The sequence below is a fragment of the Nyctibius grandis genome, chromosome 12 (assembly GCF_013368605.1).
Source record: "Nyctibius grandis isolate bNycGra1 chromosome 12, bNycGra1.pri, whole genome shotgun sequence".
NCBI classification, from domain to species: Eukaryota; Metazoa; Chordata; class Aves; order Nyctibiiformes; family Nyctibiidae; genus Nyctibius; species Nyctibius grandis.
In genome coordinates this window covers 10,228,057-10,236,803 of record NC_090669.1, presented here as the reverse complement: position 1 = coordinate 10,236,803, position 8,747 = coordinate 10,228,057, and the positions used below count along the sequence as shown (strand labels likewise).

General features: G+C 39.7%; 1 protein-coding gene across 1 annotated transcript in view; it reads left to right on the top strand.

Moving 5' to 3' along the window:
• The first annotated feature begins 3 nt into the window (after positions 1-3).
• Positions 4-8,747, top strand: part of C12H19orf12 (chromosome 12 C19orf12 homolog) — a 32,604-nt gene continuing 23,860 nt past the window's right edge. Inside the window, exon 1 of the mRNA XM_068411050.1 lies at positions 4-26. The gene's annotated coding sequence lies outside the window, so the exon portion shown is untranslated. The remainder of the gene's footprint in view (positions 27-8,747) is intronic.

The window sequence follows — 8,747 nt, the reverse complement described above, 5'->3', positions numbered from 1 at the left end:
CGAAACCTTTCTACCAAAGCTGACAGGTAAACACAGATTTTTTTATTTTTTTTTTTTTTTCCTGTAAAATGTAGAGGAAAAATATGACAGTCTCACTGTGTATGTTGTAAGAGTTTCCCCTTTAATTTGATCTTTTAGCTCTAAGGAAGTTTAAAATAACCCAAAGAATACCTGTTATGTCATGGCTGTATAAAATGTTGGGTATATGTTTTCATTCCTTGGAACTGGGACCTAAGTTTGTCCTCTGGGATCTCTCTCTCTCTCTCTCTCTCTCTCTCTCTTTCCTTGATATCCATGCATCAGGCTTCTGCTGATGCTAATTAAAGTTATATTGTAGATATCAAAGCAAGTATACAAAAACATTTTTGTGTCAGCTGGCAGAGTGCCCATGCTTCTCTGAACAAAAGATACATCCTCCTTCCAAAGGCAAGAAGATTTTCAAGAAATTTAGTTTCATTAATGTGACGGTGATTCCAGAACATCACAGTATGAGATTGTCTTCTCCTCGGGATTTTTTTTCTGCACTAGTCTGTCTCCCATATGACTCCCATCAAAAGCAGTGAAATGTCTTTGGTGTGCTGACCTCCTGGAAAAGAGGTTCTTTAGACCCTACGACAACCTTGGCATTCTTCTGCTTTTTTGCCTTTTCTTCCTAAATATGCTGACAAAGTTACAATGCATAGAAATTCTTTCAGGTGCCTGTTTATTGTGGCCAGCACTACTTTGTCAAAGTCCACGTTTATGCAGGCATTTTAATCTGCTGTGTGTTTGCACTTCCATCAAAACCAACAGTTCCATCGCAACCACTTGTCCCCACCATTTCTCTTGTGCCAGCAGGAACATTCATGTGGCCTCATAGGAATCGGGAAACTGATTCTAGCTAAAAGCTAACCCAGTCTTGTACCAGCCACGCTCAGGGGGAAAAAAAATTGGGTCATCTTCCTCATTCCTTGCATCTGCAGCTCTAACTCCAAGCTGCTGGTATAGGCAGTGCAGAATTATTTGAGGATCATGAAGATGCTTTTTAAATCTGTCTTCCACACTCTCATTCACCCACAGCATATTTACCAGGTAAAACACTGTATCAGAAATAGTGTGGCCAACAGGACTAGGGAAGTGATCATCCCCCTGTACTTGGCACTGGTGAGGCTGCACCTCGAATACTGTGTTCAGTTCTGGGCCCCTCACTATAGGAAGGACTTTGAGGTGCTGGAATGAGTCCAAAGAAGGGCAATGAAGCTGGTGAAGGGTCTAGAGCACAAGTCTTATGAGGAGCAGCTGAGGGAACTGGGGTTGTTTAGTCTGGAGAAAAGGAGGCTGAGGGGAGACCTTATTGCTCTCTACAACTGCCTGAAAGGAGGTTGTAGTGAGATGGGGGTCAGTCTCTTCTCCCAAGTAACAAGTGATAGGATGAGAGGAGATGGCCTCAAGTTGTTCCAGGGGAGGTTTAGATTGGACATTAGGAAAAATTTCTTCACCGAAAAGGTTGTCAAACATTGGAACAGGCTGCCCAGGGAAGTGGTGGAGTCACCATCCCTGGAGGTATTTAAAAGACGAGTGGTGCTCAAGGACATGGTTTAGTGGTGCACTTGGCAGTACTAGGTTTATGGTTGGACTTTATAATCTTAAAGGTCTTTTCCAACCTAGTAGATTCTATGATTCTATGATCTGGTTTAGTCTTTAAGTTCTTAGCCTGAGTAATGCGTTCCATCTTATGTCCTCTTTATTGTCAAAAAACACCACATTAAATAAAAAAGAATTAATTTAGATATCAGTAATATCAGCGTGCTTAAATCAGTACATATTTTTCACCTTTGCATATTTAGGGCTGTTTTCAGGCCTTTCACAAGCTGTATATATTTCCATACATCGTTGCACAGAAGATTTAATGATGGTTGTCCCAACAGGTGTTTTCTAATACAATTGTTACCAACTTTGAAAGTTATTTTCAGTAAACCTATAAGCTAGAAAGGCTGACATGTAAGCAACGAGCACTAGCCAGTGCTCTAGTGCCATAAGAAGAGTAAACATCTTCAAGTTGTCAGCTGAAAACTACAACAGATACACTGATAAGGATTGTTCAGTGATGAGAATTATTTTTAAAGAAACTAATTGCAGTTGCCAAAAGTCACGTTCATCACTGTGAGTGTAAAAATATAATGTGTTACCAGCATGTTTCTTGAATTGGTTTCTATTCATTCACATCCTAAAAACTCAGAAGTTACTGGAATGCGAATGGGCTTCCATCTGAGTAAAAGGGGTGGTGAGAACTACTTCAATGCTGTATGCAAGGTCTAAATGAAGTAATGTCATACGCAGTAGTCTTTGTAAGACAAAACCCCTAATGAGCTGGTGTAATACCCATAACATGCGACGAATACTGTAGACAGTACTTGCACTGTCAGGACTTCGTTTAACACACGACTGTGTAACACTTACGGAAGGAACAGGCCATAATTTGGGTCTGTATTGTTAGCTATGAATGGTAAGTGCAGAATTTAGGGAACAGAAGTAAAGGAAAGCTGATTTTAAAGCCTGGAAATGTGACTGATTACCAACCCTTTATCATTCTTTGTGACGAAAGTATTTGTCTAGCAGCATTAAGCATCTGCTTGCCTGTTTCACACAGATGCTGTAAGTAGAATTTGACCTTTTGTTCAGAAAGTGTTTGAATATTTAATATAAAATATTAAGTTATCAGAAAGGCTGTCTCTTTTGGGAAGACTGTTCAATTTTTATACAGCCCAAGTTGTTAAAGTACTTTGGAGTATGAACAACTTCAGAGCAGAACAAAGCAGGCAGTGCTAATGTGTAGAAACTCCAGAAGTAAATAACAGCTGTTCAAGAAGACTTCTATTAAATATGTATTAATTAATTTGAAGTGCATCACTTCAATATGTGAAGAGATTATCTTGTGTTAATTTACATTAAAACACACAGCACTTGTTAGCCTCATTACAGTATCCTAAGTATATTCTAAGCTATCACCTCATCCTACATTGAGCATTTTGTTGGGTGTTGATAGTTTTCGATTTGCCCTTTTAAAATGTCAGATAATGGCCTCCCTTTCTTGTTGGATCTCTTCTTTCTTTCAGGTTTTGCTCTTGCATTGTTGCTGTACTTACTCATGTCCATTCTGTGCTGAGCAGAAAAAAACTTGAAAATAGATTGTGAAAATATAACAGTAATTGCCCACAGCTCAGTTCCCTAATATGCCCCCCTGAACTTCACGTGGGGTTCTTGCTGTTAACTTATGAACCAGCAGAGAGAATATAAGTGTCTGTTTGTGTGGGAAAATGACTTTACATGAAGATTTGGTACACTTTTAGTACAGGAAAGATACCTAGTAAAATGGGGTTCTCTTTAGTGAAATTACAGATAAATAAAACTCACTGGTAATAACAGATTATGTGTAAACACGTAAGCTTGTAAGATTTATGGATAATTTTCAGATATTTTCTTCCCTGTGTCATTTTGGCAGCTGATCCAGCTGCTAGGCTGTTCTTTCATCCCATTATTTTGACTCTGCAGACCCCCTGACTACAAGTTGGAGTCCACTTCTTGTTTCCTGCACCTATTCCAACAAACTCCTCACTGGGGGGAAACTGAGGAATATAAAGGACTTGCAGGCAGGTCCTGAAAGAGCAGGAAGGGGGAAGGAAACCGAAATATTTGGCTTTAACAAAATCTTGCAGTCCGTGACAAATTGCTACGTTGCATGGTTCTCTTGAGAGAAGTGAATGGGGATGTTTGTGGTTTCAGGTTGTTTGCAGCCTCTTCAGTTAAGACTTTGAGTTCACACCTACATTATGTTTCCAAGATCATCTCTGCTGGTATATGTTCTTAGGGAGACATTTTTTCCTAAATGAAAGCTGAAGTTTTGCAGGATAATTATGGCAATAAGGGGTGATATCTGTAGCAAAATGCAGGCTTGGAATTCACAGCTCCTTGGTTTAGGAGCAGATTTAGATGTATGTATCTTCAAAAAAACCCAAAACCACTAAAGGTTTGCATTACAAAACTTCACTTTTCTTGCACCTTTGCCCTAACATCCAGTCAGTGTTTGCTGTGCTGAGGAACTTAGAAGTTGAGTTTAAGGACAGAACTGTCTGTGGCTTTTTTTCTTGCACATTTGCAGTGCTTACCTATGCGACCTAAATGAAATACTGTTTAGAAGGGGTGGAGAATTGGGCTGAGAGATTCTTTTTGTGGGCTAACATGACATGGTGTGTAGTAAAATTGACCCTCCACTCCACTCTACGGTCCCCGCTGCAGAAATACTATCAGAACTTAAAATCCTTCAGAGAGAGACGGAGCTGGATTCCTGCCTTAGAGGTGTTGGGGAAACCTACACAATTAGCTCCTTGCTTTTATAAGAACCAGTGCTTGTCCCAGGGCTTGCAAGAAATTGTTCATGTTGAGGCATTATGGAACTTCTCTCAATTTTTTTCCCTACTCTTAACCATTGTTTGACTCTTAGTGACAAGGATTAATAGATCCTTTGAACACTTGTTTTAGGGATAAAAAGCCTATTTCCCTTAGGATGTCTGTTAAAGACCTGTGTTAGGACTAATTTCAGTCACGTTGTTCTCATATGGTGACTGACTAGGAATCTTCTATTGAAAAGTCTGTATTTAGTCAATATTAAGTTGAAAATGTTGCATAGTTTCCTGACTGCATTCATATTCCTGACTTCATCTGTCAAAAAGACTTTGACACTCACTCACTTGGGTCCAGACAGACCTATTAAATACTTTCCTTGGATTATTCTTCAGCTGGCAATGTTACTACTTGCCTATGCAATATCTCAGACTGATGCCTTTGGGGCACTGAAGTATTCCAGCCTTCATAGATGAGTTCCTTTCTCCGCTGTGGAATATCCACTGTAGAGCATAGGAGCTGATGAATCAGTGTGTATTTAGGACCTTTTTATTACTCAGCAAACAACACTGAGTGTAAGTTAAGTGTTCAAGAAATTTTAAATATCTAGATTTGCCAAATCTGATATGAAATTAAGTGTTCAAGATAGTAGTTAAACTCAGAAGTGTTTGACTTTGTGCTGCGGTCACTGTATTAGCTGTGCCATGTCATACCACTATCAGAATGAGGTCACAAAACAGAAGACATTGAAATCATCTTTCATACAAATGTAGGAGGAATCCCAAATCAACAGTAAACAAGAATGAAACGGAAGGCAGCACAGTAATGGCAAGAAAAGATGCGCAAGTTTCCTGCAGTTCCTGCCTCATTGTTTATTCCAGCTTCCTGCTTTTTCAGTTTGCCTCTCAAGCCTTTCTTGTGCATATACATAGATTATAGTATGCAGAAGACTAAGAATAAGCTGAAGGCAGAAGCTGACTTAATGAAGACATTCTTGTGAGAGAGAAAAGATTCTGTTGTCCGCAGATGCGCAAAGAAAAATAGAAAAGCAGCTGCCCTTAGAAATAAAGTAGAGAAGAGCACCACGTCATGATGCTTTAGTCAAAATCTGATGTGTTGAAAGTCTTTGAGAGGATCTGTACTGTTGTACGGGGATATAACCAAGAGAGGAAACAATAAGCTTCTGCTGGAAAAATACTGTAAGTCTCATGTCTTAAGATACTGTCCTGAATAGTGTTGACTTTTTGTCAACTTTCAGCTGGAGAATAAGGATAAAAGGAAATAGCTTTCAACTATTCTGTTATGGATGACAGTATTAATAATCACTTTTGCATCAAAAACTTCTGTTTCCTTAAGACCATGCTGTAGAGGTATAGTCGTGCGCTGTCATCTTCCAGAGGAAGATTCTGAAGGGCAGAGGTCCTCATCTCTCGTTAGTGTCCGTCTCTCCTCTGTGGGTAGTTAATTTGTCTTTTCTGAAAGCTTTTGTGGGCAGAGACAGCGTAAAGGTGATGGAAGAAACTCATGTAGCAAGTGCAGCAGGTAGGTGAGATGAAGTGGAGCTGAGATACAGCAATGAAGTGAAGGCTTCCTGGGTCACCTGGCCTGCAGAATTAAGAAACTAGGGATGTAGTTGGTCAGTAACAAGTTATTCAATTTACAGATTATCTGCACTTGACTCATGAGGTGGTGAGCACTGGAGTTGGGGTGAACTGGGATGGCTTATTTTACTCCTTGCACCATCTGTTTAAAGTATCAACTGAAGCATTCATGAGAGCAAATGCAGCTGGTGGCATTTAGGTGTGTAAATTATATTTTGTGATACTTTTCTACTAGGAATTTGAGAGCTTAAAGAATTATGTGAATAATATTTCAATCAGGCACTGAAAACCTTCAGGTTTCAGGAAAGAATTTTTTTTACACAGCCTTGATCAAAGAGCCAAAAATATTATAGGATTCCTCTGAAGCACTAGCCATGGCTGCAGCAACATACTTGGTGAAATAGATCAGTTGTCCAATCTGCTTTGACAACTCCTATGTAACTAAAAATAGGAAAAATAGAAAAGAAAATTTGTAGGGCTGGTAGTGGCTTGTATTTTTCAATAATTTATCAAGATTCGAGAGCACAGATTTCCTTTGGGAAATATTAGTTCTTAGGTTTACAAAGTGCCTCAGTTGTAAATACCCATAAAAATGACAATTTGGTAGGTCGTATTTATTCTTAAGCGGGTCAAAGGACATTAGCGTATTCCTACTATATAAATCTGTCAAGTACAGAATTTCTTTATGCTCCCAAATCACAAAAGCGCCTCTTACAGTCAAGGAGAAAATGTCGCATTATTGCCAATCAAGGACAACAAGCAAGCATATCGATCTCTACCCAATAACTTTTGCCCTGCTCACTAAGTTTTTATCACTGAAACTGGACACATCAAGGGATTGGATTTAATATATACATATAGTGCTGATTTATTACAGGAGGAGAAATACAGTCTAGCCTTACTTCTAGCTCAATATTTTAACAATTCTTTGCATGGAAGCTTGCAATTACTTTTTCTACAGACAAAGTGTATAACTTTCAGATATCCCTGGATGTGCACAAATCTTCAGCTCACATAGGTACATTGGCTGTTACACGTTTACATGCATCTTGCATTTGGTGGACTTACAGTCTTGAGTCTTGATTTTGAGAGTTTATATATGTGGAAGTGTGTAGCAGGGTTGCTGTTGGTTTCAGAGAGGCATAACTGAAGATAAGCTTGGGGACATTGAAGGGCATATAGGCACAAAAGGTCTGGATGCTGCTTGGCGAGCCTGGTCTGAAGATGTGTTGGCTTTTGTCTCGTCTGTGGAGCAGTGTATGTAAAGCCTTATGTATAAGGGCTGTTTACCAGTCACAGATACTGGAATGCATCAGAGGACTAGCATTGTCCTTCTTGGTCTTTCTGTGTTCTCTCTCTTGTTGTTGAAACTTTGTATTTTTTGGTTTGTTTGTTTTTTGTTTTTGTTTTTTGTTTTTTTGGTTTTTGTTTTTTTTTTTGATCACTGCAGACAATTTGGCCCGCTCCACAGACACAGAATCTTTGAACTCTCTGTATACAGTGGTAACCGTGGCTATGGTAGAGGTATGATCAATGAATTACTTCTTGGAAGGTAGGTGCATCTACAAAACTGAAGGGAAAGATCTTCACAGAATTACAGAACAGTGGAGGTTGGAAGGAGCATCATCTAGTCCAACCCCCCAGCTCAAATCAGGGTCAGCTAGAACAGGTTGCTCAGGATCTTGTCGAGACAAGTTTTGAATATCTGCAAGGATGGAGTTTCCACAACCTCTCTGTGTAACCTATTCTGGTATTTCAATGTTCAAGGATAAGCTACTGAGTTAAAAACACAGGCCCTGTATGTCAGCAGGAGCAGATATCTGCTAGTTTTGTTATGATAAATGTATGAAGTGAGTATCCCAGAGAGCAGCCAGCTCTCTGTTATTGTGTAATTATAAATCCTGCTGGCTTTTTTACCTATCTGGGCAAAAGACGTGAGTTTTGGTTGCTCTTTGGCTTCTTAAGAGCTGGGCAATCCTTCCATAGAATAAATGGATGCAGAAGTAGCTGATGGATTTGCTGCTTATATTCATAATGATGTGGAGAGGGCTGTAAAGGCCATATCCCACTCTGCGTTATTTCCTGATGGAGTGGGCAGAGGGACGTATGTTGAATTTCTCCAGATGTGTCCTTCCCCAGCCAGACATTTTGTTGAGAGGTTATATCAAGGATTCTGTATGTTTGTCACGATTTCCAGATGTCTAGTAATCCCAGCCTTTTCTTGGCACGTGAGCAAATCCTTTCTACCATGCATGTATAGCAAATCTGACACTTACTGGAAATGCCCACTACACATGTTGCGCACACTTGCAGTAAATCTGGTGTGCCAGGGGCTCTTGTGCATGTACTCTCCTGTGGATTTTCACAAGCACAACAAATTAGATGTGTCCCAAACATTTTAGATTTACTGTGCATGTTCAGACCATCTGTGCAAGACATGTACCACAGGTCTAGTGATGCTTTAAGGGCTGGACACAAGGCATACACTACACAGCTCCTGGTGATGCATTTCAGTATAGGAGTTCAAAATAGGATCATGGCACACTCAGAAATCATGCTTTTCACTAGGAACCTCTAGGAAAAAATCTGCCATAGGAAGAAGCTGATTTCTGGTTTGTCAGTCTCTTGACTTGTCACAGATAATTGTCCAGTAATCCTTACCCTACCTTCAGTGTGCTTTCCTATTGCACAGATTTCGAAAGGATCTGAGAAGGCAGTGGTTTTTGATTTTGGAGGGGGGAAGTGTGTCTTGACTGGAACACATTT